The sequence below is a fragment of the Bubalus kerabau genome, chromosome 10, assembly GCF_029407905.1.
Source record: "Bubalus kerabau isolate K-KA32 ecotype Philippines breed swamp buffalo chromosome 10, PCC_UOA_SB_1v2, whole genome shotgun sequence".
NCBI classification, from domain to species: Eukaryota; Metazoa; Chordata; class Mammalia; order Artiodactyla; family Bovidae; genus Bubalus; species Bubalus kerabau.
The window spans coordinates 53,581,875-53,609,743 of NC_073633.1; the positions used below are offsets into that span (position 1 = coordinate 53,581,875).

Here is a 27,869-nt window from a genome sequence, read left to right on the forward strand (position 1 = left end):
CTCTAAGTCCTCACTCTCCAGCTTTCCCCCTTGATGTGACCAGAGCTTGATACCCCCTTTGGAGGCCTTCATGTCACACCTAATTTGCATGCCACACCTTTTCCTCCAATTAACTGGATCATTTCCATTTTAACTCATTACATGGAAAAAAGAATGTGTTCTATTACTAGACAAAATGTAATTGAGCACTTGCTGTTTGTCCAGCAAGTAAAAACCAAAAGGCTGAATAAGGTGTGGTCCTTCTCACTGAAAGGATGTAGTCTGACGAGATGCCTCATACATACACCTCACTTTAATGCCACAAAGAACTCTGGAAGCAGAGACAACGGGTTAACCACTCTGCTAGGAAAGAGTGGCATGTGGAATCAGAGGACAGCAAAGGATAGTGAAAGCAGCAGTTTTAGCCAAGTTTCTCTCATGGCCCCACCCTGCCTTCTTCCTTGCTCCAGGTGCGGGTCTCAGGGCTCACAGATGCGTGGAGTTGAATGATTAGGGGTACTGAGAAGGGCTTTCATAGAATCACCCTCTGTGGCCTGGCCTAGATCTGAGATGTCTGCATTTGAGATTTGTTTTAATTGTCATTATTTAGGGCGCCAGCACATTAAGCCTAGAATATGTCATTTAGGATTAATTTATCCTACTTTTCTCCTTTGGTTCCTCTTTGGTCATTCTTTACTCCTTCTAGGAGTGTCTAACAAACTCTGATTAGAAGGTGAAAGTGAAAATGAAGTCGCTCAGTCATGTCCGACTCTTTGCGACCCCATGGACTGTAGCCTACCAGGCTCCTCTGTCCATGGGATTTTATTAGACCTGCATGTGGGTAAATTGCCTTTTCTCCTTAAAAGGCCAAGAAAAGGGCTTCCCTTGTGGCTCAGCTGGTAAAGAATCCACCTGCAATGCAGGATACCTGGCTTCCATCCCTGGGTTGGGAAGATCCCCTGGAGAAGGGAAAGACTACCCACTCTAGTATTCTGGCCTAGAGAATTCCATGGACTGTATAGTCCATGGGGTTGCAAAGAGTTGGACACAACTGAGCAACTTTCACTTTCACTTTAGCCAAGAAAATTGCTTGATTTTCCAGAAGTTACTTGGTTAGAAAACCAATGACTGGGGTGGAGGTGGAAATGGTAGATAAGGGAGAAAACACAGCAGATGGAAGCACAAAGCCAAAGCCAGAAATAGTAGCGTTTACTAATGCCATTTGTAGCAACAAGGATGGACCTAGAGACTGTCATCCTAAGTGAAGTCAAAGACAAATACCATAAAATGACACTTACACAGAGAATCTAAAATACAATACAAATGAGCTTATTTATGAAACAGAGATAGACTCACAGACATATAAAACAAATTTATGGTTATGAAAGGGTAAAGTTGGGGGGAGGATACATTAGGAGTTTGGGATTAGCAGATGTAAACTACTATAAACAAAATAGATAAAAAGCAAAGACCTACTGTATAGCACAGTACTATAGTATAGATATATAGTATAGATATAGATATATAGTATAGATATTGAAGATATAGTACTTCAATATCTTATAATAAACTATAATGGAAAATAATACTAAAAAGTGTGTATATATATATATGTGTATATATATATATATGTGTATATATATATATATATATAAAACACTATACATGTATATATTGCTGGAGTAAGAAATGACCCTGGAAAATTCCATGGACAGAGGAGCCTGGTGGGATACAGTCCATGAGATCACAAAGATCTGGACACAACTGAGTGATTGAGCATGCACATATATTATTCTTGCCTGGGAGAATCCCACGGACAGAGGAGCCTGGTGGGCTCCTCCATGTGGTTGCAAAAAGTCAGACACGAGTTAGTGACTCAACCACCACTACCATATCACACACACACATAACTGAATCACTTTGTGCTACACCAAAAATTAAGATAAAATCAACCATACTTCAATTAAGAAAAAAAAAAACAAATAGAAAGGATTGAAATTCATGGTTTTAGGAGTCCTGGGCCCAGGTCCTCATATAACTACTCACTGGTTTATGGTTTTCTCGGAGCCTTAGTTCCCTACCCTGCACTGTCTACCTTTCAGCTTTGTTTTGTAGATCCCACTCTATACTGTTTTATAATGTCCAAAGTTTGGTTAAAGAAGCCAGCTTATTTGACACAGATCCTATTCCAAGTGCGATCCATGGACCAACAGCATTAACTTTACCTGGGTGCTTGTGAGAAAGGCAAACACTTGGGCCCCACCCCAGGCCTAGTAAGAAATCAGACTGAATTTTAACAAGATCCCTAGCGATTTATTTTCGAACACTGCAGATTGAGAAGTCCTCATTGAGACCACTAGATCTCAAATTAAAAATCACTTAACGGAATGTTTAAAATACTGGGGGTCAAAATTCTTTCCCAGAAATCCTCATGAAATTAGTATGGAGGTCGACTTGGGCATCAAGGTTTCTGAAAGCTCCCCAAGGTGATTTTCACATGAAACACGTTTTGAGAATCAAGGCTCTCAACCAGTGCTTCTCAAACCATCTCTGATGAATGACCATTTTGCTTGTAAATTTCCAATCCATCAGATTGTAAAATTAAAAAGTGTCCCATGCCTTGAATATAGCAGGAAAGTCAAATTGGTATAAAGATGAATAAATTCTTACTCTCAATTTGTTCCTTCACTTGTCACAAACCTGTGACAGAGAGTTCTTGGGCCAACAGTGGTCTCTGGGTCATACTTGGACTGAGATACAGTGCAGATCAGGCCACCCTTCACCCCAGTTAGGCAGCCAGCCCCACCCACCCATTCCATCCCCTCTGATCCTTTCTTCTAGGTCAGAGGATGGAGTAGATTATTTTATTGAACACACAGTTATATGGCACTTATTTTGTACTAAGTACTGTTGTAAGTGTTTTACGTGTTTCTACTAATATTAGTATTAAACTTAATTATCATTACCCTCTTCCCTTTTGTGGGAGCAGAAACAGTCATTGGAAAGTAAACTAACCTTGCCCAAAGTCACAGAGTTGGTAGGTAGCAGAGGCAGGTTGTCCAGCTCTTAATCACTGTGCTGCCTCACTCACAGCTGCTTGTAGGAGAAGCAAGCACATACTTGCTTTCTAGTCTCTCACATACACCATACCTCATGGGTCATATGTCCTGTCCCCTTGACCCCTAAATGTCTCTAAGTCTCCATCACCCTTTCTTCATCCTCTTCCCACTCATTGCCTCCATCCAGGCTCTCAACACCTCTCTCCTGCACCATTACTATAATCTCATCTCTCCTCTTCGAAAGTATCCTCTGAACCTTCATCACGTTCTCTTTTCCAAATGCAAAGCTGAGCAGGTTCTAAATTCTTTAATGGATCTAAGTCAGTTAAGCTTATCTTCCTAAGTTCTGCACAGCAGCCACTGTGCAACAGGGCGCTGCCTGCCCAGCTTCTTTCTCGTCCCTTCCCCTCCTCTTACTCCAGCCACGCAGAATCAACCACATTGGTCATGGACTTTGCCTCAGCCACTCACACGTCAGGTCTCTTGTGTATTTGGTTTCCTGGATGGACGTCCTCTGTCTGAGGCTAACTCATCCTTCAAGGTGTAGCTCAAGTATTGCCTCCCCTAGCAAGTCTTTCCTGAGCATCTCCTGCCAGTACCACACCACTCCTGATGGTTTATCATTCCCCCTTCATGCTTCTCCCATCACATGTGAGACACTGTACCCTGGTTCCCGGCTTCTGTGTTAGCATTCCTCTTGATTGTGACCTCCTCAACTTTGTACTTTAAAACTGGTACACATTTAGAATCTTAAAAAGTATTCACAATTTATTTGGAATGAATGAGTGAGGGAATGAATGAGTGAGGGAGTGAATGCATGCAAGCAGAACCACTATACCTCTTTAGAGGCACAGCAGGCGCTCCTCTTGTTCTTTTTCTCCCTATCTTACTCCACTGCCTCGCACCCCCACCACCCTCTGCCTTTGAATAGGAAAGCTCTGTGTCCTCATTTTGACCTTGCCAAAGCTCTTCAGACTGTCAGCTTAGGAAGTCTGCCCCTTTCTCCAGAGAGCATCAGCTGTTGGGCAGCCGGCACCAAACAGTGGTCTCACTTTCTCTTATCGCTTCCTTGCTCTCTGTGCCCTGGAAAGAATATTAAATGTTTACACAAAATAGATGCTAAAATATTCATGAATATATTCAGAAGACTTTTTTTTGGTTAAGCCCCCTTTGTCTGAAAATAGAACAAGAAGAGACAAATAGACGAACGTGACACACAACAGTATGGAGAGAAATATACAGTAAGCAGTTAGATGCAATCGATCACTTTGCACTAGGTTAGCTAAAGACCAGTCTTGAAACATACCTGAACGTCCAAGGAGAGACATCCCCCTGATGTTGGAATAGAATGCTTTTGAATTAACGTCTGCCTTTTGTCTTCAGGACCATGAGTCACAAGGTTGTTCTGCCTTTTTCCCCACCTTTTAAATATCTGTCTATTATCCCTAGAGGTGAACAGGCTTTGATGAACCTGGAGAGTTGGGTCAGTCTGGATGGCTTTGCCCTGGTGTTGTGGCTTTGCGGGTCGTGGCAAGCCCCCAGGGCAGGCAGCTAGGTGGTGATTGTGACTGGTGCTATAAGGTATCCTTAGACAGAAGCAGGACTGGGCAGCCTCACTTAAATAGGAGGGAGGGTTCTCTGTGCTTTGGGCTCTCTTGCCTGCATTGTCCATCTCAGTGGTTTCCACAGAGGAATTCAGTTCCTCCTTTAAGACCTTCCCAGTCAGCCTGGTCCACAGGTGTGTTGCACACATCTAGCCTCCTATGTTATCACCTTTTCTGTTCATTTCCTCCATCCGCCCTTCTTTCTTTCTTTACCTTCCTTCCTTCTTTTCATTTTTTCCCTCCCTTCCTCTGCCCATCTTTTCTTCCCTCCATGAAGAATCGTCTTATCATTGCCAAACCTGAAACAGTAGTTATATAATAAGAGGTATGGCACCATTTATTAAAGGGTATGGAAGTTATGCTTAAATGAGCAGATCTATAGACCATTGCCCACTAAGATACAGCTCTTTTTATGGGGATAATATGGTGATACAATAAAAAGATGACTGTTCTAAAGTAAAACTCAGGCTTTGGGAAATGGACTGATGTCAGACCTGGGGCCAAGTAGCCACAGTATGAGGGCTAGGTCACAAACAGAGAGGGACAAGGGTGGTGTTTTTCCCAAAGAGCGAGGATTTTTTCACTGCATTTCATCCTGGAAGGACAGTCCAGGGTACAAAACGAGAACTTGAGAGGCAGAATTTAGGCTGACCCAAACATGACAAATGTTCCCTTTCGCAATGCAGAGCTTGTGTCAGCCCAGATTCTAAGGCCTAAAGCAGTTTCTTCAATGGCGAGTGAGCTGCTCCTGGGCGATCCCATAAGAGGTCATGATACCGCTGTTACAGTGCCATCAGTGTCTGTGATATTGCTCTGTGTTCAGGACATCCATTTTTCTTTTGTTCACCTCTCACTTGACATTACCATTAGTCTCTGGGGTGTGTGGAAAGCTAGGGGGAGCTCAGTGTCCACATCTGGGGTATGGAGTAGGGGAGGACAAGGTCCTTACCCTGAAACAGGGCTGGGGGTGGAAGCAGCTTCGTCGTGCTCAGCAGGCCCTGGTCTCAGCAGAGCCATGGAAGCCAGTTAGTGGGTAGTGAGACAGGGAGTCCAGATAAAGAATTTGTGTTCATAACCTGAGCAATGAGAGGTCTAGACAAACTCTGACACAATTGCGGGCCTCAGAGGAGGCTGACTTCCAATGTAGCGTCATCAGGGACTGCACCTCCATTATTTGTGGCCAATGTAGACTTGACCTTGGATAACAATGACTCCAATTTGAAGGAAGACAGAACCTAATACCCGGGATAGATTCGGGGTCTTTAAGTTAGGCAGATTCCAGATCCCTTAACTTAATATTCTACTACCTTAATAATGGTTTCCACAAGTTACAAAGTATCTCTGAGAACTAGTGCATTCTCAGTAACATAGCAATTAGTATAATAAGTAAGAAGTCTCATTAGTATTAACAGAAATAAAAGCAAAAAAAAAAACAAACAAAGTAACTACAGTGCCTTATATGTATTGTTAGATGATCTAATGATCATGAATGCTAGTTTCTTTTCCCTTATATCCCCAATGGCCGCGGAAGGACAGTGACAAGCATATCCAGTCATATTACTTTTCACAGTGTTTGTACAAATTCCACAAGCCTCAGTAGAAGGAGTCCAGGTAGCTGTTGCTAATACTCAAAATCTGTGTGAGAGACGTCTTCCCTGCCATTGTACCTGCAAATCATACCATTTAAGCAAGTGCTTAGCTCTCATGCTAATTGTGGCACCTATTTCTAAGCCTACCTAGAGAAGCAGGCAGTTTGGTACAGAAGATCTCCTATTTCAAAGGTCTAGAGGCTGAGGATACTGAGAATACCCCCTGAACTCTGGAGCCTAGTTACCAAGACAGCATTTCAACTTTATGCAGTGTTTTCTATGACAGGAGTATGGATAATGTCTTAGGGAAGTTACAGCAGAAGCATGGATAATGTTTTCTGGAAGTAGCAGCAGCAGCAGAGAAAGGAGCAGGATAGCCAGAATGCTTCCTGGAAAAGATAGCACCTGGGCAGAGTCTTGAAGGGAAAAAAGACAGCGGAGCAAAGAAGGGGTAGGGCATTATGTAGGCAGGGAGATTTACCGAGTAGGGAAACAGAGATGGAAGAACTGAGTATATGCAGATGAATAATCTTTCTGGAGAATAAAATTCAAAGGATGAGGTGAGGGGAAGGGAGGGTTGGGTGTTAAAAGGAGCCAGGTCATAGAAAATCTTAAATTCCATGTTGAGGAACTAGTACTCTCATCCATAGCCTGTGGGAACCACCAAAGCATGTTTAACAAGGAAGGAGCATGACCAGAATGAAATATTGAATCTGAAGAGCAACATGTGGCCTGGAAGAAACACACCTGGGAAACAGGTTAGGATGAAGCTGCTGTTGTGGGGATGGGGGTAGACAGCAGGGGTCTGATAACTCTTTAGGAGCTAAAACAAGGACTGCGTGACTGACAGAAGGTCACAGGAGCAAGGCAGGAAAACAGAGAAGGCCAGAAAGGCCTTGGAGGCCCTACCTGCCTAGAGTCGGTACAAGTTTACTGTAAGGAGAAACTGAGGCACAGGGACTAAACTTACTTCTCAAATTTGTTAAAGGTGGCCCTTGTGCTTGGAACACCTGAGCTCAAGAGGACAGTTCTCTCATCTCCTCTTCTCACTACATAAGACAAAGGAAAATAAGAAGTGGCACCTTTTTAAGATAAATTAAACCTCTGTGGTCTATAACCAGTAAGATTATGGGCTGTATGTTCACAGAGTATCCCATGCCTTCCATTTACTTTAATTTTCTTTTTTATTATTTATATATTTTTGGCCACATGCTGGGTCTTTGTTGCTGTGCACAGGCTTCTCATTGTGCTGGCTTCTCCTTTTCTGGAACATGGGCTTTAGGGCACACAGGCTCAGTAGTTATGGTGCACGGGTTTAGCTGCCCTGAGGCATGTGGGATCTTCCTGGACCAGGGATTGAACCCATGTCCCCTGCCCTGGCAGGCGCTGTCTTAACCACTGGACCACCAGGGAAGTCCCAAAGGTAATTTTCATCTTATTTTTTTTTCGACACATAAACTGCACAAGCATTTATAGGAATGATATTATTTTATAGCCAAAACATGAGTGAAAGAAAAAGGGGAGAAAGAAGGGGAGAAAACTGAACCTGAGTCTGCTTAGAATGTTGTTATTATTGTTCAACTGCCAAGTCCTGTCCAACTCTTTGTGACCCCATGGACTGCAGCACTCCAGGCTTCCCTGTCCTTCACTATCTCCCAGAGTTTGCTCAGACTCATTTCCTTTGAGTTGGTGATGCTATCCACTCATTTTATTCTCTGTCTCCTGCTTCTTTTCCTCCCCTCAAATCTTTCCCAGCATCAGGGTCTTTTCCATTGAGTCTGCTTTTTGCATCAGGTGGTCAAAGTATTGAAGCTTCAGCTTCAACATCAATTCTTCCAATGAATAATCAGGGTTGATTTCCTTTAGGATTGACTGGTTTGATCTCCTTGCAGTCTAAGGGACTCTCAAGAGTCTTCTGCAGCACCACGGTTTGAAAGCATCAATTCTTCAGGGCTCAGGGTTCTTTATGGTCCAAATCTCATATAATGAGGATACTACTACTTATTTTCCTAGTCATGGCCACCCCTCTTCTAGAACCGGTTTTCCCCACTGGGGTAGAAAGTTGGCAAGCTATTGGTCATAGTGCAGAACAGTCACTGGGCCACATTTTACCAGCAAACATGGTCCACTGTGAGCAAAAGGGTGAAGCTCTCTGCTCTCTTCCCGCCCTGCACTTGAGTTGTTAAGGTGAGACCACTCCCCAGAGATGTTGTCTCCCTCTTTCTTTTTTTCCATGTAGCGCCCATTGATGAGTGGCTGTCCCCCTCCCTCTTCCCAGCCTCACTTTGTCCATTTTGGACTTCAAAAGGTTGTTTTTTTTTTTTCTTAATGCATTATATCAAATTTACCACTGTATAAATGGAAATTAAGACTTTTTGTAGTTTTTATATGTTGTAATATTTCTTCAAATAAATCTCTTGTATAAAAAAAGCCCAGTGAAGCACAATGGCCTCCTAGTTGAAATTTGGGGTGTGGGCATAGAGACAGGGAGAGTGGTGGTTGCTTGTGCACTTTAGTTTCAAGTCTAAGCCACATGCTGCAACAAGGGTTTTTATCAGCATTTTAGTTTGGGGGCTGAACTCTTGCACAGCTATTAATAAAGCGGCACCTTTGTTCCCATTCTGTTATTGTACCTTGTGTACATAACACTCTCAGGGAAGGGGGGGTGAGAGTGGAGAGAATGGGAAAGAGTGGTTTTCAGGCCAGGATAAAACTATTCCTGGGTTTCTCCATGGTCAAAATCACAATGTTATGGGCAAACCTGAATGTCGGTTTCTAATGATTATAAAAAGGAAACCTGTCCCAGCAAGGATGGACACCACTGTGGACTTGAGGTTTCCCTAGGGGCTCAGAAGGTAAAGAATCTGCCTGCAATGTAGGAGACCCAAGTTCGGTCACTAGATTGGGAAGATCCTCTGGAGAAGAAAATGGCAACCCACTCCAGTATTCTTGCCTGGAGAATTCCATGGACGGAGGAGCCTGGCGAGCTATAGTCCATGGGGGTCACAAAAGAGTCAGATGTAACTAAGCAACTAAGGCTTCTCTGAAGTTTGGAGATGCAACTTTCCTTTGAGATCAGAGGCCGTAGCCCTTTTTGATGTTTACAATTATCTGTCATTCTCCCTTTGGCCTATAAAGTCCCAGGCATATGCTGCTTGATCCCATGGTCTGATTTTAAAACCATTTTACTCAAGGAAATTATGTTGGGGGATTAAAATTGATGACCAATCTTAGCTATTTTATTAGACCCTGAACTTAATAAAGGTGACCTACACAAATCCTTTGAGGAAGGAAAACAGTAAATAGCATATGAATAAAGAGAGACAGAAGCAAGTCCATGTGTTGCCTGCCCATTATGTGTAAGGCACAGTGCTGTTGCCTTGCATCATTTCCTTTGTTAAGAGTTAATGGGTATGTGCTTTGCACTTTACATGGCACCGTATACTGACATCAAGTACACCTCTTATAGTAGAGGGGAAAGCAGGGATTCTAGTGGAAAAGACTCAGCTTTACATCCCAGCTCTGTACCCACTAATGATGTGACCCTGAGCCGCTTCCCCAACTTTCTGGATATCTGCATTCTTGCAGGTAAAAACCAAATAGGGCATGATGGCATCTATCATGCCTGTGATAATATCTGCAAAAGAACTTTATAAACTACAAACACAGTGAAGCACTGTAGAGCTCAGAGATTGTTATTATAGGTCCTTTGTACGGCTGTGCTTGGGGGTTGGACTGGCCCTGTGAACTGACGTCTGATGAAGACACATGTGGGGAGAGACCACGTAGAACCATGCGGTCGGCAGGGTCCTCAGAGGATTCCTATCAGTGTTTGCAGCTGAGATGAGCACTCCGGCCTTGTAAACTGGATTTTGCTAAGTCATTTAGGAGTTACATGCCTGCCAAGGAGGTGCCAGAGGAGCGTAGCTTGCTGTGCTGCTCTTGTGAGTGTGAACTACACTTCTCAGGTACGACAGGGCTGGCAGGACTATTATAATATTTGGTGTGATGTTGCCTTCTATTATCACCATCTTACCCTCTCCTCTTTCCCCAAGCTGTGAGAACGGGAGAGGTGCTATATGGTTCATATGACTGGGCTGTATTTGCGGGTTTGGAGAAAAGATAGCTACATGCATTGTAACTTAGTAAATTGCCCTTCGTGTTGTGAGGGTCCCTTATTCAGAGTTTGGTGGTACCGGACCACCCACAATTTACCAGAAATTGGAATAGGTGTTTGGGACTTTTTCCCCCTACCTTTGGTCTTCAATAGATATTCCATACATCTTGAATAATGTTTTCTTAGATTTAGTCAGTTCACTACTCAAAGAGCTACCCAAATACTGAAGAACTGACCCCACTGTTGCGGTAAATCATCAGTCATTGATGCTGAGTGTGGTAGCTAATCTCAGCAGAAGGCCTCAAACCAGTGGTTCTCACCCCTGTTAGCACAGTAGACTCACCTGGGGAGCTCTGGGGGCAATCACAGTGCCTTGGCTTCTTCCTAGAGATTCTGATTTAATTGATCTGGGGAGGACTTTAAAAATTTATATCTTAAGTAATCCACTGATACCGAAGGCTTGGTTTTACTTGGAGTAGAGTCGGAACATTGACTATGAATTAGAATCACCTGGGAAACTTGCATAAGTACTGTTGTCTGGGTCCCACTCTCAGGGGTTCTAATTGTGGCCTGAGTATCAGGACTTTTCTTAAAGCTGCCTGCTTATCATGGAGCCAAGGTTGAGAACCAGTGGCTTAAGAGAAAGATAGAAGCATCCTTTCTTATAAACATACAGCTTATAATTAACACCATCCAATTTAAATAAGATGCATAGGGTTATTCTTGTACTGTTTGTTGTTTAACATTCATTGTTGTACATTTTATTAAAATTTTTCTAATCAGATATCTCATTCTTTTGCAAAAATCCTAGTCCTGAATATAATCTTAGACCTGAATAAATTGCTTCTTTCTTAACTTAAATCTTGGTTCATACTCTTGCTGAGATGACTCATGATTTATTTTTTGGCCAGTTTGTTGTCAAAAGTCTCTGGAAATATATCCTCAACCTTCTGCCCCCTTTTTCTCGCTTCACCCATAAAGAGCCTCTGCCCGCTTTTTTCCATATGGATTATAGAGCTCTTCAAAGGTTCCTTTTACTCTGCCTTTCTGAGTATGTTAGGATGATTAGCTCTTCCTCTCACCTTCTAGAATCCCCTTTCTCCATCCAGCTAGGACAGATGGTTCCCAGCCATATACATTCTGGTTTCAGCTTTTAAGTTCAACCTCAAATCCTGTCTGGATTTCACTTAAGATGCAATGACTATATAGATCACTTTGGAAGAGAATTACTTTGGAAGAGAATTAATATCTTTGCTATATTGTGTTCCCATCTATGAAGACCATGTACTTCTTTAATTTAGATATTTTTAATGCCATTCAATAAAGTTTTATAATCTTCTCTGAAAGATCTTGAACACATTTCATTAGATATATTCCTAAATTGTTAAGGCATTCATTATATCTTTTAAAAATTTATTTGTTTCTAGTTTATGATTTCCGTATATTGATTTTTTAAACCTGGCAAACTTCCTATACTTTTAATAATTCAAGTAATTTATTTGGAGATTCTTTTGAATTTTCCAAGTATGGAAACATAATCCAGAACAACAACAAAAAAAGACAGTTTTATTTCTTCACTGAAAATGATGGTATTTCTTTTTCTTCTCTTGCTGTGTTGGTTAAGATCTCCAATAAAAATATCCAGTGGAAGTGGTAATGGAGGCATGTTTCTTTCTCCCTGTCTCAAAGGGAAACTATTCAACTGTCATCTATGTTATTTGCTGCAGATTTTTAAACTATATTTTGTAGACATCCTTTATTAGTTAAAGGAAGTTCTCTTTTTTATCTAATATGATCAATTGAATGATTATTCTTGGTTTTTCACCTTTCCCTGTGTTTGACTTCTATCCCATGACATTGCAGTTCCTCCCACTTGATGTGGCATTTCCCCATGCCCAGGGATATTGGGCTTGACTATGTGATTACTTTGACCAGTAGAATGTCAGTAGAAATGTCTATGTGCCAGTTTCAAGCCTCAGTTCAGTTTTAGTCGCTCAGTCGAGTCTGACTCTTTGTGACTCCATGAACCGCAGCACACCAGGCCTCCTTGTCCATCACCAACTCCTGGAGTCTACCCAAACTCATGTCCATTGAGTAGTTGATGATATCCAACCATCTCATCCTCTGTCATCCCCTTCTCCTCCTGCCTTCAATCTTTCCCAACATCAGGGTCTTTTCAAATGGGTCAGCTCTTTGCATCAGGTGGCCAAAGTACTGGAGTTTCAGCTTTAACATCAGTCCTTCCAATGAACACCCAGGACTGATCTCCCTTAGGATGGACTGGTTGGATCTCCTTGCAGTTCAAGGGACTCTCAAGAGTCTTCTCCAACACCACAGTTCAAAAGTATCAATTCTTCTGTGCTCAGCCCTCTTTATAGTCCAATTCTCACATCCATACATGACCACTGGAAAAACCATAGCTTTGACTAGATGGACCTTTGTTGGCAAAGTAATGTCTCTGCTTTTTAATATGCTATCTAGGTTGGTCATAACTTTCCTTCCAAGGAGCAAGCGTCTTTTAATTTCATGGCTGCAATCACCATCTGCAGTGATTTTGGAGCCCAAAATAATAAATCAGTTACTGTTTCCCCATCTATTTGCCATGAAGTGATGGGACCAGATGCCATGATATTTGTTTTCTGAATGTTGAGCTTTAAGCCAACTCTTTCACTCTCCTCTTTCACTTTCATCAAGAGGCTCTTTAGTTCCTCTTCACTTTCTGCCATAAGGGTGGTGTCATCTGCATATCTGAGGTTATTGATATTTCTCCTGGCAATCTTGATTCCAGCTTGTGCTTCCTCCAGCCCAGCATTTCTCATCATGTACTCTGCATGTAAGTTAAATAAGCAGGGTGACAATATTCAGCCTTGACGTACTCCTTTTCCTATTTGGAAACAGTCTGTTGTTCCATGTCCAGTTCTAACTGTTGCATCCTGACCCACATACAGGTTTCTTAAGAGGCAGGTCAGGTGGTCTGGTATTCCCATGTCTTTCAGAATTTTCCACAGTTTATTGTGATCCACACGGTCAAAGGCTTTGGCATAGTCTAGACATTGGGAATTAACTTGTGTTTCTATTTACTCTTTTGTTGCTTCTGCTATCACAAGAAAACACACCCATGATAGTCTATTAGTCCAAATATGGACAGACTTGAACCTACCTAAAACTCAAAACCAAGCCTAGATTAATCCATATAGATTAGCCAACGATCAGGTGACCTGGCATTTTGTTACATTGCATTATTGTGTCAGTAGTTCACCAATATACAGAAGCACCGAATTAATGATAATTAGATAAGTATGACTCCAGTATTCTTGCCTGGAAAATCCCATGTGGGAAGGAGCCTGGTAGGCTGCAGTTCATGGGGTCACTAAGAGTTGGACACGACTGAGCGACTTCACTTTCACTTTTCACTTTCATGCATTGGAGAAGGAAATGGCAACCCACTCCAGTGTTCTTGCCTGGAGGATCCCAGGAACGGGGGAGCCTGGTGGGCTGCCATCTATGGGGTTGCACAGAGTTGGACACAACTGAGGCAACTTAGCAGCAGCAGTAGCAGCATTTCACCAATATAGCTATCTAATTTGCTAATAACTTTTTAAAGTCACAAATGAATTTTGAATTGTATTTTTTTCCCTTTAACCTATTAATATGGTGATTACATTAATTTGTTTTCCTAATGTAAATCAGTCTTGCATTTCTGGAATAAATCCTATTTGGTCATAATATATTCTAGTTTTTATGAATTTCTTGACTTGGTTGGTTAATTTTGTTTAGGACTTTTGCATCAATGTTTATGAATGAGATTCCCTGCAACTTTCTTTAATTGTCCTTGTCAATCTGGGTAGCAAGGTTGTAGTAGCCTTATAGAATAAAGGATGGGTATCACTCCCTCTTTTTCTATTCTTTGGAAGGGATCACATAAAATTGAAATAATCTTTCTTTAAATATTTCAGAACTTGCAGGTGAAGAAACTGGGCCTAAGATTTTCTTTATGGGAAAATTTTTGACTTTTACTTTACTTTTATTTATGGCTATACAAATATTCAGGTCTTTTGCTTATTCTTGAATCAATTTTAGTGATATATTTTTTCTAAGAATTTGTTGATTTTATCTAAATTATTCATAATATTTGTTTATCTATTTGACATCTACAGAAATTATTGTGTTCTTCATTTCATTTCAGATAATGTTTATGTATAGCTTTTTATTATAACTTTGATCAATCTCATCTTAAAGTTTTTTAAACTATAATATCAGCTTTTTAAATAATAAACCTTTGACTTTGTTGGTTTTCTCTGTTGTGTGTTCTCTCTCTGTTTTATTCATTTCTATTCTTGTCTTTACTATTCTTTCCTTCTATTGCATCTGCATAATCAGTACTTTTAAATTTGTTGAGAGTGGCTTTATGGCTCAATATAGAGTGAATTGTTCATATTCTGTCTACCTTTAAAGAATGTGCAGTATGCAGTTGCTGGGTGTTGTGTTCTATATTTGTCACTTAACCTAAGTCTGTTTTACAAATCTTCTATGTCTTTATCGGATTGTTGTTGTTTTTGCTATAAGTTACACCTACAGTGGGGCATCCCTGGTAGCTCAGTTGGTAAAGAATCCACTTGAAATCCAACCTGGTTCAATTCCTGGTTTGGGAAGATCCTCTGAAGAAGGGATAGGCTACCCACTCCAGTATTCTTGGGCTTTCCTGGTGGCTCAGTGGGTAAAGAATCCTCCTGCAATGAAGGAGACCTGGGTTTGATCCCTGGGTTGGGAAGATTCCCTGGAGGAGAGCATGGCAATCAACTTCAATATTCTTGCCTAGAGAATTCTCATAGACAGAGGACCCTGGAGGGCTACAGTCCATGGGATCACAAAGAGTCGGACACAATTGAGTGACAAGCACAAGCACACCTATAATGATTGTGGATTTTTCTCTTTCTCCTGGTAGTTTTGTAAATTTTTTCTTTATATAGGCACTATGAGTTTCAAATCAGTATATCTCCCTGGTTATTACAACATTTTGTCTTTATGAAGTTGTCCTCTTTATCTTTAGCCTTTTTTTTTCTTTTGACTTTTGGTCCATTTGTTCTGATGTTAATGTAGTTACACTTGCAGTCTTTTGATTAGAATTTGTCTGGTATGTCATTTTCCATCCTTTTACTTTTAAGCATTCTGTAGTTGTATGTTGTAGGTGTATATCTCATAAATAGCATATGGTTAACTTTTTAAAATGCCTTCTGATATTTTGTCTTTTATTTGATACATTTGTCCATTCATATGTAATGAAATTGCCAATATATTTATATCTACCATCGTAGTTTGTAATTTCTTTTTTACCCTCCCTTATAGCATTCTCTTTCTGTTAATTATTTTTATCTTATTCAAGATTTTTCCATGACTGCTTTGAAATTAATGTTCTGTAGCCCCTGCTACTTGGGAGATTACAGTAGGTCTGTATAATGTATCAGAAGCTAAAGTTAATATTTTAGCCTGGGGGAAACTTTATCTTGGGGGAAGCCCCAAGATGAGAAATTTAGAAGAGTTAAACTCCTTATCTACCCACTACCTAACTTATATGTGTTTACTGTTGTTGTTATTGTGCTTAGTTGTCTCCAACTCTTACCCTGGCAAAAATGCTGGAGTGAATTGCCATTTCCTCCTCTGGGTGATCTTCCCGACCCAGAGATTGAACCTAAATCTCCTACATTGGCAGGTGGATTCTTCACCACTGAGCCACCTGGGAAACCCATGCACTTGCTATAATGTGTTTTAATTCAGTCTTAAAGAAAAAAAAAAAAAACTCTTAGTAAATGTATTAGTTAGGTAATGCTTGGGCTTCCCTGATGGTTCAGATGGTCCAAGAATCTGCTTGTAATGCAGGAGAGCTGGGTTCAATCCCCAGGTCAGGAAGATCTCCTGGAGAAGGAAGTGACTCCAGTATTCTTGCCTGGAGAATCCCATGGACATAGGAGCCTGGTAGGCTACAGTCCATGGGGTCACAAAGAGTCAGACATGACTGGTGACTAACACACACACAGAGATTATAACAAGTAAATCCTGAAATCTGGGTAGTTATACTATGAAAGCATATTTCATACTCATGTTCCAGGCCATTGGGAAATATTTCTGGTTGGCTACCTTCGATGTCATCATTCAAGGATTCAGGCTCCTTCTATCCTATAGCTCCACCCTCTTTTTCATCTTTTGATCACTCTCCATTAAGTCAGCAAATGGGAGAAGATATACCCAGTTCTTTACCACCTTATACCAGAAGTAGCCTGTATCACTTTTGCTCAATGCTGTTAATCAAAATGCAGTCATGTGCCCATATATAATTGTGCTCATTTCAGGTTCCTCATGAGAGAATAAAAAGAACAGTGGTAACGACCTCACGGCATTTTGTGAACATAAATCTCAGTATATGGCTTCAGTTCAGTTCAGTCGCTCAGTCGTGTCTGACTCTTTGCGACCCCATGAATTGCAGCATGCCAGGCCTCCCTGTCCATCACCAACTCCCGGAGTTCACCCAGACTCACGTCCATCGAGACAGTGATGCCATCCAGCCATCTCATCCTCTGTCGTCCCCTTCTCCTCCTGCCCCCAATCCCTCCCAGCATCAGGGTCTTTTCCAATGAGTCAACTCTTTGCATGAGGTGGCCAAAGTATTGGAATTTCAGCCTCAGCATCATCCTTCCAATGAACACCCAGGACTGGTCTCCTTTAGGATGGACTGGTTGGATCCCCTTGCAGTCCAAGGGACTCTCAAGAGTCTTATCCAACACCACAGTTCAAAAGCATCAATTCTTCAGCGCTCAGCTTTCTTCACAGTCCAACTCTCACATCCATACATGACCTCTGGAAAAACCATAGCCTTGACAAGACAGACCTTTGTTGGCAAAATAATATCTCTGCTTTTGAATATGCTCTCTAGGTTGGTCATAACTTTCCTTCCAAGGAGTAAGCATCTTTTAATTTCATGGCTGCAGTCACCATCTGCATTGAATTTGGAGCCCCCAAAAATAAAGTCTGTTATTTTCCCATATGATTTTATTGGATTTTATTTCTTGGAGCCCCCAAAAATAAAGTCTGTTATTTTCCCACTGTTTCCACTGTTTCCCCATCTATTTCCCATGAAGTGAGAGGACCAGATGCCATGATCCTAGTTTTCTGAATGTTGAGCTTTAAGCCAACATTTTCACTCTCCTCTTTCACTTTCATCAAGAGGCTTTTGAGTTCCTCTTCACTTTCTGCCATAAGGGTGGTGTCATCTGCATATCTGAGGTTATTGATATTTCTCCTGGCAATCTTGATTCCAGCTTGTGCTTCTTCCAGCCCAGGGTTTCTCATGATGTACTCTGCATGTAAGTTAAATAAGCAGGGTGACAATATTCAGCCTTGATGTACTCCTTTTTCTATTTGGCACCAGTCTGTTGTTCTAGGTCCAGTTCTAACTGTTGCTTCCTGACTTGCATACAGGTTTCTCACAAGGCAGGTCAGCTGGTCTGGTATTCCCATGTCTTTCAGAATTTTCCACAGTTTATTGTGATCCACACAGTCAAAGGCTTTGGCATAGTCAATAAAGCAGATATAGATGTTTTTCTGGAACTCTCTTGCTTTTTTGACAATCCAGCAGATGTTGGCAATTTGATCTCTGGTTCCTCTGCCTTTTTAAAACCAGCTTGAACATCTGAAAGTTCATGGTTCACGTATTGCTGAAGCCTGGCTTAGAGAATTTTGAGCATTACTTTACTAGCATGTGAGATGAGTGCAATTGTGTGGTAGTTTGAGCATTCTTTGGCATTGCCTGTCTTTGGGATTGGAATGAAAACTGACCTTTTCCAGTCCTGTGGCCACTGCTGAGTTTTCCAAATTTGCTGTCATATTGAGTGCAGCACTTTCACAGCATCATCTTTCAGGATTTGAAATAGCTCCACTGGAATTCCATCACCTCCACTAGCTTTGTTCGTAGTGATGCTTTCTAAGGCCCACTTGACTTTACATTCCAGGATGTCTGGCTCTAGGTGAGTGATCACACCATTGTTATTATTTGCATCTTGAAGCTGTGTATTCTTGCCACCTCTTCTTAATATCTTCTGCTTCTGTTATGTCCCTACCATTTCTGTCCTTTATCAAGCCCATCTTTGCATGAAATGTTCCCTTGGTATCTCTAATTTTCTTGAAGAGATGTCTAGTCTTTCCCATTCTGCTGTTTTCCTCTATTTCTTTGCATTGATTGCTGAGGAAGGCTTTGTTATCTCTCCTTGCTATTCTTTGGAACTCTGCATTCAGATGCTTATATCTTTCCTTTTCTCCTTTGCTTTTCACTTCTCTTCTTTTCACAGCTATTTGCTTAGTATCTATTAAATGTTCAACATGTGTCAGGTACTCTACTAAGTGCATAGTTTTTATCATTGGGTATAAACCTCACAGTAACTTGTAACATGGGAATCTAATTCATTCCATCATCAGATGAAGCAACTAAAGTTTCAGATGAAGTGACTCATCTGGAAAGTAGCCTGTAGCTACTTATTTCCTACTTATTTTCTGCTCCTATTTTCACATCTAAACTGTACTATTCGCACTTATATGAGCCATCTTGCATGTATCTCTATTTGTTCCATGTGAATTGATGCTGTTTCTCCAACAAAATGGTAACTTCTTGATGGCATGTAACATGGCTTACACTTGATTTATGATCCCCAAACTGAAATCTCAGCATACTGAACACAGAAAGGTCTTAATGCCTACTGTTGATAATGCCCAAGACTCTGTTTTTTTTAATCTTCACAGTTCTTAACATAGCTAAGCAATTAAAGCATACCCCATAAATTATGTTGATTGATGGATAAGTGTATCTTTATATGCAGGATTTGCAAAATGGCAAGGTGGCCAGAAATAGAATGGACTAGACTAACATTGAGTTACTTATGTGGTTTTGGATTTTAATTTCTTGGGCTTTACCTTTCTCATCTGTCAAATCAAGTGTCTGAATTCAATATCATAAGTCTCTTTTACCTCTAAAATTCCAAAATTTTGTGGAATTTGGAGATAAAAAATATATTGAGTTCTTACATAATTAATTCAGTTTATCCTTGCAACAAACATGTTCGTAAGTAGCTTTTATCTCAGCTTTATAGATGAAGAAACCTGAAGTTCAGAGTAGCTGAATAATTTGTATAAGGTTGCACAGTTACTAAATGGAAGAACTGGGATTCGTGCCTGGGTCCCATAGAAACCAGAGAACACATTCTCCCTCCTTTACCCCTCAGCCTCCTAAAAGCCTCTGTCTTAGCAGTAATAGAAGATTTTTATCAGATTTCTTTTAACTGCTTTTCCTCTAAATGGACTGTCTCAAGCCTAACCATGTCAGAGAAAATCCTAAGGCTATTAGATCAGAAATCAGTCGCTGGCAGCTCCTCTTTGCAAGGTTCGTGTTTGGCTCACTTTAATTTGTCATTCATTAAGCCTGAGGAATGGGAGGAGAGACATCTTTGACTTTGCAGGAGCCAGAAGAACAAAGTTATTACCCATACTCGACGTAAGCAGTTGGGTTTCATTTGGGTTTGAGATTCTGGAAAAAGTTCAAAGCTTTCCATTTTCTGTGAAGCCATTGCCCATTCCTGTCAGGAGATCAGTAAATTTTGAAAGAGATTCCAGAGCTGATGGATGAGTCACAGATGCCCTGCCTCCGTAGAGCCTTACTTGCACAAATAAAATGACCAGATAAGATCCTGCGGCTTCTTTGTGTTGCATGGATGTTTGCCATCAAACATGACATAGTACTGGGCTGTTCATGCCAGTGGATGAGAGGACATAAAATTATAGAAGGGACACTTAGAGCAGTGTCCAGTGGATCACCTGAGACTTTGGTCTGACTTTATTTTGTGATACTGTCAAGCGCTACCGAAGAACCAAGGGTGAGCAAGGCACAGCTCAGGGGAGTAGGTAAGGATGTGGGATTTGGCCTGGGCTGCCTGGGATGGAATCCTCATTCTGCCTCTACTCATGAACTTGACCAAGTTACCTAACCCTATTAGGTTAGGTTTCAGTTTCCTCATCTATGAAGTAGGATGAGATCAGTAGGATGAGTATGGTGAAAACAAAATGAAATAATATATATGAAGAAATTAGCACAATTCCTAGAATTCAGTAAACACTCTGTATATTGTAGAATTTTTTTTAATGTTAAAATATGTGTTCAAAGCCTTGATTCTCTTTATCTTTTCAACTGAGGGAACTGAGGCCCAGGCAAGTGAAATAAACAGGTCCTTCACTTCACAAGTGATGCAGAGGAAGAGGGGAACCTACGTTTCTTGACACATGAAATGTAGGTATTAAGAAATCTCTTCTATTTCTTTTTAAAATTTATTTATTTTAATTGGAGGCTAATTACTTTACAATATTGTAGTGGTTTTTGCCATACATTGACATGAATCAGCCATGGGTGTACACGTGTTCCCCATCCTGAACCGCCCCCCCCCCCACCTCCCTTCCCACCCCATCCCTCAGGGTCATCCCAGTGCACCAGCCCTGAGCACCGTCTCATGCATCAAACCTGGACTGGCAATCTATTTCATATATAATAATATACATAGTTCAATACTATTCTCTCAAATCATCCCACCCTCGCCTTCTCCCACAGAGTTCAAAAGTCTGTTCTTTACATCTGTGTCTCTTGTGCTGTCTCGCATATGGGGTCATTGTTACCATCTTTCTAAATTCCATATATATGCGTTAGTATACTGTATTGGTGTTTTTCTTTCTGACTTACTTCACTCTCTATAATAGGCACCAGTTTCATCCACCTCATTAGAATTGATTCAAATGCATTCTTTTTAATGGCTGAGTAATATTCTGTTGTGTATATGAACCACAGCTTTCTTATCCATTCATCTGCAGATGGACATCTAGGTTGCTTCCATGTCCTGGCTATTGTAAACAGTGCTGTGATGAACATTGGGGTACACGTGTCTCTTTCAATTCTGGTTTCTTCAGTGTGTATGCCCAGTAGTGGGATTGCTGGGTCATATGGCAGTTCTATTTCCAGTTTTTTAAGGAATCTCCACACTGTTCTCCATAGTGGCTGTACTAGTTTGCATTCCCACCAACAGTGTAAGAAGGTTCCCTTTTCTCCACATCTCCTCCAGCGTTTATTGTTTGTAGATTTTTTGATAGCAACCATTCTGACCAGCGTGAGATGGTACCTCATTGTGGTTTTGATTTGCATTTCTCTGATAATGAGTGATGTTGAGCATTTTTTCATGTGTTTGTTAGCCATCTGTATGTCTTCTTTGGAGAAATGTCTGTTTAGTTCTTTGGCCCATTTTTTGATTAGGTCATTTATTTTTCTGGAATTGAGCTTCAGGAGCTGCTTGTATGTTTTTGAGATTAATTCTTTGTCAGTTGCTTCATTTGCTATTATTTTCTCCCATTCTGAAGGCTGTCTTTTCACCTTGCTTATAGTTTCCTTCATTGTGCAAAAGCTTTTAAGTTTAATTAGGTCCCATTTGTTTATTTTTGCTTTTATTTCCATTGCTCTGGGAGGTGGGTCATAGAGGATCCTGCTGCAATTTATGTCAGAGAGTGTTTTGCCTATATTTTCCTCTAGGAGTTTTATAGTTTCTGGTCTTACATTTAGATCTTTAATCCATTTTGAGTTTATTTTTGTGTATGGTGTAGAAAGTGTTCTAGTTTCATTCTTTTACAAGTGGTTGACAAGTTTACCCAGAACCACTTGTTAAATAGATTGTCTTTTCTCTATTGTATATTCTTGCCTCCTTTGTCAAAGATAAGGTGTCCATAGGTGTGTGGATTTATCTCTGGGCTTTCTATTTTGTTCCATTGACCTATTTTTCTGTCTTTGTGCCTGTACCATACTGTCTTGATGACTGTAGCTTTGTTGTATAGTCTGAAGTCAAGCAGGTTTTCCTCCAGTTCCATTCTTCTTTCTCAAGATTGCTTTAGCTATTTGAGGTTTTTTTGTATTTCCATACAAATTGTGAAATTATTTGTTCTAGTTCTCTGAAAAATACCGTTGGTAGCTTGACAGGGATTGCATTGAATCTATAGATTGCTTTGGGTAGTATACTCATTTTCACTATATTGATTCTTCTGATCCATGAACATGGTATATTTCTCCATCTATTTGTGTCATCTTTGATTTCTTTCATCAATGTTTTATAGTTTTATATATATAGGTCTTTTATTTCTTTAGGTAGATTATTCCTAAGTATTTTATTCTTTTTGTTGCAATGCTGAATGGAATTGTTTCCTTAATTTCTCTTTCTGTTCTCTCATTGTCAGTGTATAGGAATGCAAGGGATTTCTGTGTATTAATTTTATATCCTGCAACTTTACTATATTCATTGATTAGCTCTAGCAATTTTCTGGTGGAGTCTTTAGGGTTTTCTATGTAGAGGATCATGTCATCTGCAAACAGTGAGAGTTTTACTTCTTCTTTTCCAATCTGGATTCCTTTTATTTCTTTTTCTGCTCTGATTGCTGTGGCTAAAACTTCCAAAACTATGTTGAATAGTTCTAATCTGCTGCTATTTTTGTTTTCTAGATAATCATGTCCCTAAAACATCTTCCACACCATCAACAGACAAGAATTGAGAGAGAACATTAAACTCATTTTAAGGAAACTTGGTAGAAATAGTCTCCCCTGAAAGCTCATGTTTCCATTTATCAAGATATGTTCCTTAAAATGATAAGAACATTATACATCCAAAGCAAATGCCTCCTTATAAGGAGAAATCAAAGAGGACTTGTTTGTCCAAGGTAGAAACAACCAGATTTCTACTGATTAGCTCAAATTAAGGTATTCAGGTCATGATATTAATAGTGTAATTTTTCAAAAGGATATCACTGATTCAGATATCTAAGACTCTGCTTCTAAGGGAATTTCATCTTCAAATGAACTGGTAAATAGTTCTTCTGTAATGGAACTCTAACTTGTATACTGAAATATGTATCAGCTATTAAAAAAAATAATTTCTGTGCTTGATTAGATTTTAAAGATTTTTTGAAAATAAAACTGTCATACATTCTTTATCTTAAAAGAATACTGTGGGATAAAAGATAAATAATTGCTAAATAAAATATTCTGATTTATCACATTATATGCTTTAAATATATGTATTAAGAATAATTAATATTAATAGAGCGCTTGTTATATACCAGGCACTGGTGCTGAATTCCTTAGATTAATCACTTCATGTAATCCTCATAATATCACAATGAAATAGATGCTACCATTATTCATTTTTAGTGGATGATGAAAGTTAGGGAAAGAGAAGATAGGTAGCTTACCCACAGTCATGTAGCTGGTCAAGTGATAAGACCAGATAAATGATAAGCTGGTCAATCTGTGTCCAGAGCCTTCCCTCTCCAGAAGCATCAGAATGGAGCAGAGGAACATGGGCCTTGGAGACAAAAAACATCTCAGGTTAGAATTCTGACTCCACCACTTACAGGCTGTGTGACCTTGGATCACACTATATATTCAGCACTGCATGTTGCAGACTGCTTGGCTGGTAGACAACACTATATTGATTAGGAATCATGCCAATTGAGTCACTGTGTGGTGTGGCATACAAGATACCTATATTAACTCATCAATAGGTCAATACAATACAGGGATGTACTGGTATATGTGGAGCCACAAGCCCTCCGGGGAAAAGAGTTTCCTAATTGATGAAGAGTTTCCTAACAACCTAATTGGGTGGTTTTTGCCTATTTCTGTTGTGTAAATACTCCTCTATTACTGATTTCAGGATAAAATTACTAAATGCTGAACTGGAAGGAGATACATACAATCACATCCTCCAAGCTGACATAAGCTGGCTCCAGCACACCACTGAAGGAGATTCGTTCTCATACATAACACCAGGTAAGCATTTGGTGCATAATTGTTCAGATCTTGAGAGTGAGTGAGAAGATCTGGACATCAGGCAAATAACAGTATGGTAATGATGCAATTTTTACTTAAATGCCTGCAAGGAGGTTTATTATAGCCTTGCTATAGGAAAAAAAAACTTGGACACAACTCAGAGACAAAAAGTAGGGGATTAGGAGATACTACAGGGCAATGCTAAAGTACTCAAAACATTCACCAGAGTGAATTTGGATCAATGAATATTGTATTTCTGCAATTAAGGGCCATACTCTCACGGATATGTTCAACCAGTGGAATCCTGTTTTGGGTGGGCATGTACCCTAGGAACAGAAAGAAACAGCATTTTAAAGGTAGAAGCATAATGCTAAGCCAATGCCAAAGAAAGATTTAGTATTTATTGTAAAGTAAGTCAGTTTGTCCTATTGGCAATACAAAGATTTTATATAGCAATGAATAATGTTAGGTGTTACACAGTAGTAAAGTGGGACTACTTAAATACTGCAAAGCTCTTAGCACACTGCCTAGCACATAGTAAGTGTTCAATATACATTGGCTCTAATTATTATTGTGATCAATTACATTGTCCCATATGATAGAATAATGATCATTAGACTTCTATAGATGATTATTGACATGAAAAGATAGTCACAGTTTATTTTAACATGTAAAAGGTTTTATCTTATTCCTGGAAAATATATATAAATACAGTGTTTTTTATAATAGAAAAATGTCTGAAATTTCATAAGTGATGCTTTATGGATGGCGTGATATTGCATTATTTTAATCTCTTTGTTGTGTTTGTGAAGATATGCACAATGTTCTAAATGAATTTTTCTTATTGTTATTATTAAAAATGCTTTATTTAAATTAAAAAACAAAGCATGCCTGTATAAGTATTCCTTTTCTTGTTTCTTTGGAAGAAAAATCAATACTTGTTTTGTGGTTCAACACTGGACAATCTGGCAAATCTTTTCCTTGTTAGTTTTGTTGAATCGTAGATTGATTAATATCTAGATGGAGCACTTGGATAATATTTTGAGTCATGTACTGCCCCATGAACCTGCATGGCTGAAAAACAGAACAAGCCCAGAGAATGGAATATGTAGCTAGAAAAAACTTAAGGAATCACCTCAGGTCCTTTGTCTATTTTTTATTCTTAACTATGTTAAGAATAAATATGAAGATATTTGAAGTAGATTTTAGACCACATATACAGTGTGGTAATCTTGGTCTTTTAGTTGGCATGTTTAGAGCATTTACATTTAATAAAAGTATTAGTATATAGAAGAAGGGGACAACAGAGGATGAGATGGCTGGATGGCATCACTGACTCGATGGACGTGAGTTTGGGTTAAATCTGGGACTTGGTGATGGACAGGGAGGCCTGGCGTGCTGCGATTCATGGGGTCGCAAAGAGTTGGACACAACTGAGCAACTGAACTGAATTGAGGTTTAAATTTATCATCTTGTTATTTCTTTCCTATTTGTCCCATTTGTTATTGTTCCTTTCCTTTTTCCTGCCTTCTTTCACTAAGAAACAATTGATTGAGTTGTTTAGCAATTCCATTTTGTCTCCACTATTGGCTAATCAGTTGTATATGTCTTTTTCTCTTTTTTCTTTGATTGGTTGCTCTAGGGTTTATAATATGTATTTTTATTTATATATGCACATCACAATCTAATTTATACTTCATTGTGGAAGGAATCATAAGTCTCATATCCTTTCTAGAGCACAGGTAATAAGTAAGTTGATTAGAATTAAAGGGTGAGATATGACAAACATACAAAAAAATGAATCTTTATGTGAGACAGGGTATAGGTCTGCTTTTCATTGTAGGAGTATCTGAGTAGATTTTATTATATTTTTCATCCTTTTGTTCTAGAGTTCTAGAGAAACAGCACAATATAATAGAAAGAGAATGTGCTTTGGAATCAGGCCATCTAAGATCAAATACTCTGGGCCCCACTACTTTCTATTGTGTGATTTTAGACAAATTACTTAAAATATGTGAACCTCTTTTCAAAAAGGGGGTAATAATACCATGCTTCAGGAAATTTATGGGGATTAAATGTCATCATATGTAAATGCTTTAGTAGTAGTAGAGCATACACTTAGTTAATGGTAGTAGTTTTCAATTAGGAAAATGTGTTTGTGTTCATTTAGTTATTTTTAAATAGTTTCTTTTTGTCAAATTAATCTTGGAGTCAAAATTAATTTTTATTTCTCTTAAGTATTCCCCACCTCCCTTCAAAAAATCAGGCTTCATATCCTGGTTCTGACACTTCATTATTTGCAGTCAGGTAAATCACTGAACCTCAAGTCTTTGCTTCCATCTCCATGACATGGAGATAATTTTTTCATAATATTTTCAAAAATTATTGTGAGAATGAGTAGATACCTCTTTTTAAAATGGTGGTACCAATAATACATCTTAATCAAAATATAAGGCACTATTAAGACTTTGATGATGATAATGATAATGATGATAAATACTGGAGTTCATTATCATGTACTTACCCAAACATGGATAATCCAGACATGGATTGTTCCCCTAATGATCTTGAAAAGTTGAGATCATGTCTAGTAATAATGGGTAGCATGTCATTACCAGATGAGGGGCATAAACAGAAAGTGCTAAAATATTTCAAGGAAAGGAGAAGTTTGTGGATTCAAAGGATAAGAAAATGCTTTATCTTGGTAAAGGGGAACATGACCAGGTCATAAAGATGGGTAAAAGTCATGTTAGTAAAGCAGAGAGAGGAAGGAGAGGCCAGATGGAGGAGGACTACAGCCAAGGGTTGGTCTGAGCAATGTGGAAGCTGATATGCTTATCCCAGAAGGTCGTGCAACTGGAATATGGTTTTATAGTGGGAAACAGGGGCCTTGAATTCTCACTGAGGAATCAAAACATTTTTCTGTAAGCTAAGTGTTTAGGGAATGGAGGAGGATAGATGGGGATTGGTACTATATGAGGGAAGGAATGTTAAACTTAATCAGACCCCATTTTTGTCGTTTCTGTTAAGTTGTCTTTTAGCCAAGAGCATCATTCCATTCAACTAACATCTTGCAACTTACAAATATGTTTTGGTAAATGTAGTAATTTTCCAGGAATATGGCAAAACATTTTTATATAACTCTGTTTATCTGGAGTAGTCAACTAGTTTTAAACTAAATATGCATAATTTATATAATAAGAGAATGTTATGCAGAAAACAGTATATCTCTAAACAACATTTGTTCCACTTCATTGGAAACATTACATGAGCACAACACACTCTTTCAAAATTGAATATGGAACCTGAGAGTTAGAAGACATTTTTCTTTCAAGGCTACTTTCCCATTAACTCCAGACACTGAAAATGGATTATTCCAGAACAGGGTTTGGGCTCTGATTTAAGAGACAACCCACAAGCTTTCACTTTGGCTCTTTCCAATCTGTGGCTTTTTTGTCCTGTTCTTTATTGACGAGTTTCCTCCTCATAAGGGAAAATGTGGGTAGCAAAGTTTTGCAGGTGAAGTAAAAGTTATTTTTAGCCTTTTTTTATAAGCTACTGGGGAAAATTGCATTTCATTTACCATATGTCATAATGGCTCTAGATAGAATGGAAAACTATTGGACCTGAGGA

The 27,869-nt window shown here is 39.5% G+C and overlaps 1 long non-coding RNA gene across 8 annotated transcripts in view; it reads left to right on the top strand.

The window, feature by feature from the left end:
- The first annotated feature begins 9,989 nt into the window (after positions 1–9,989).
- LOC129621369 (uncharacterized) overlaps positions 9,990–27,869 on the top strand; it is a 102,995-nt gene continuing 85,115 nt past the window's right edge. For all 8 annotated transcript variants that reach the window (XR_008699254.1, XR_008699253.1, XR_008699257.1 and 5 more), the window contains exons 1-2: positions 9,990–10,199; positions 24,121–24,236. This is a non-coding gene — a long non-coding RNA (uncharacterized LOC129621369). The remainder of the gene's footprint in view (positions 10,200–24,120; positions 24,237–27,869) is intronic.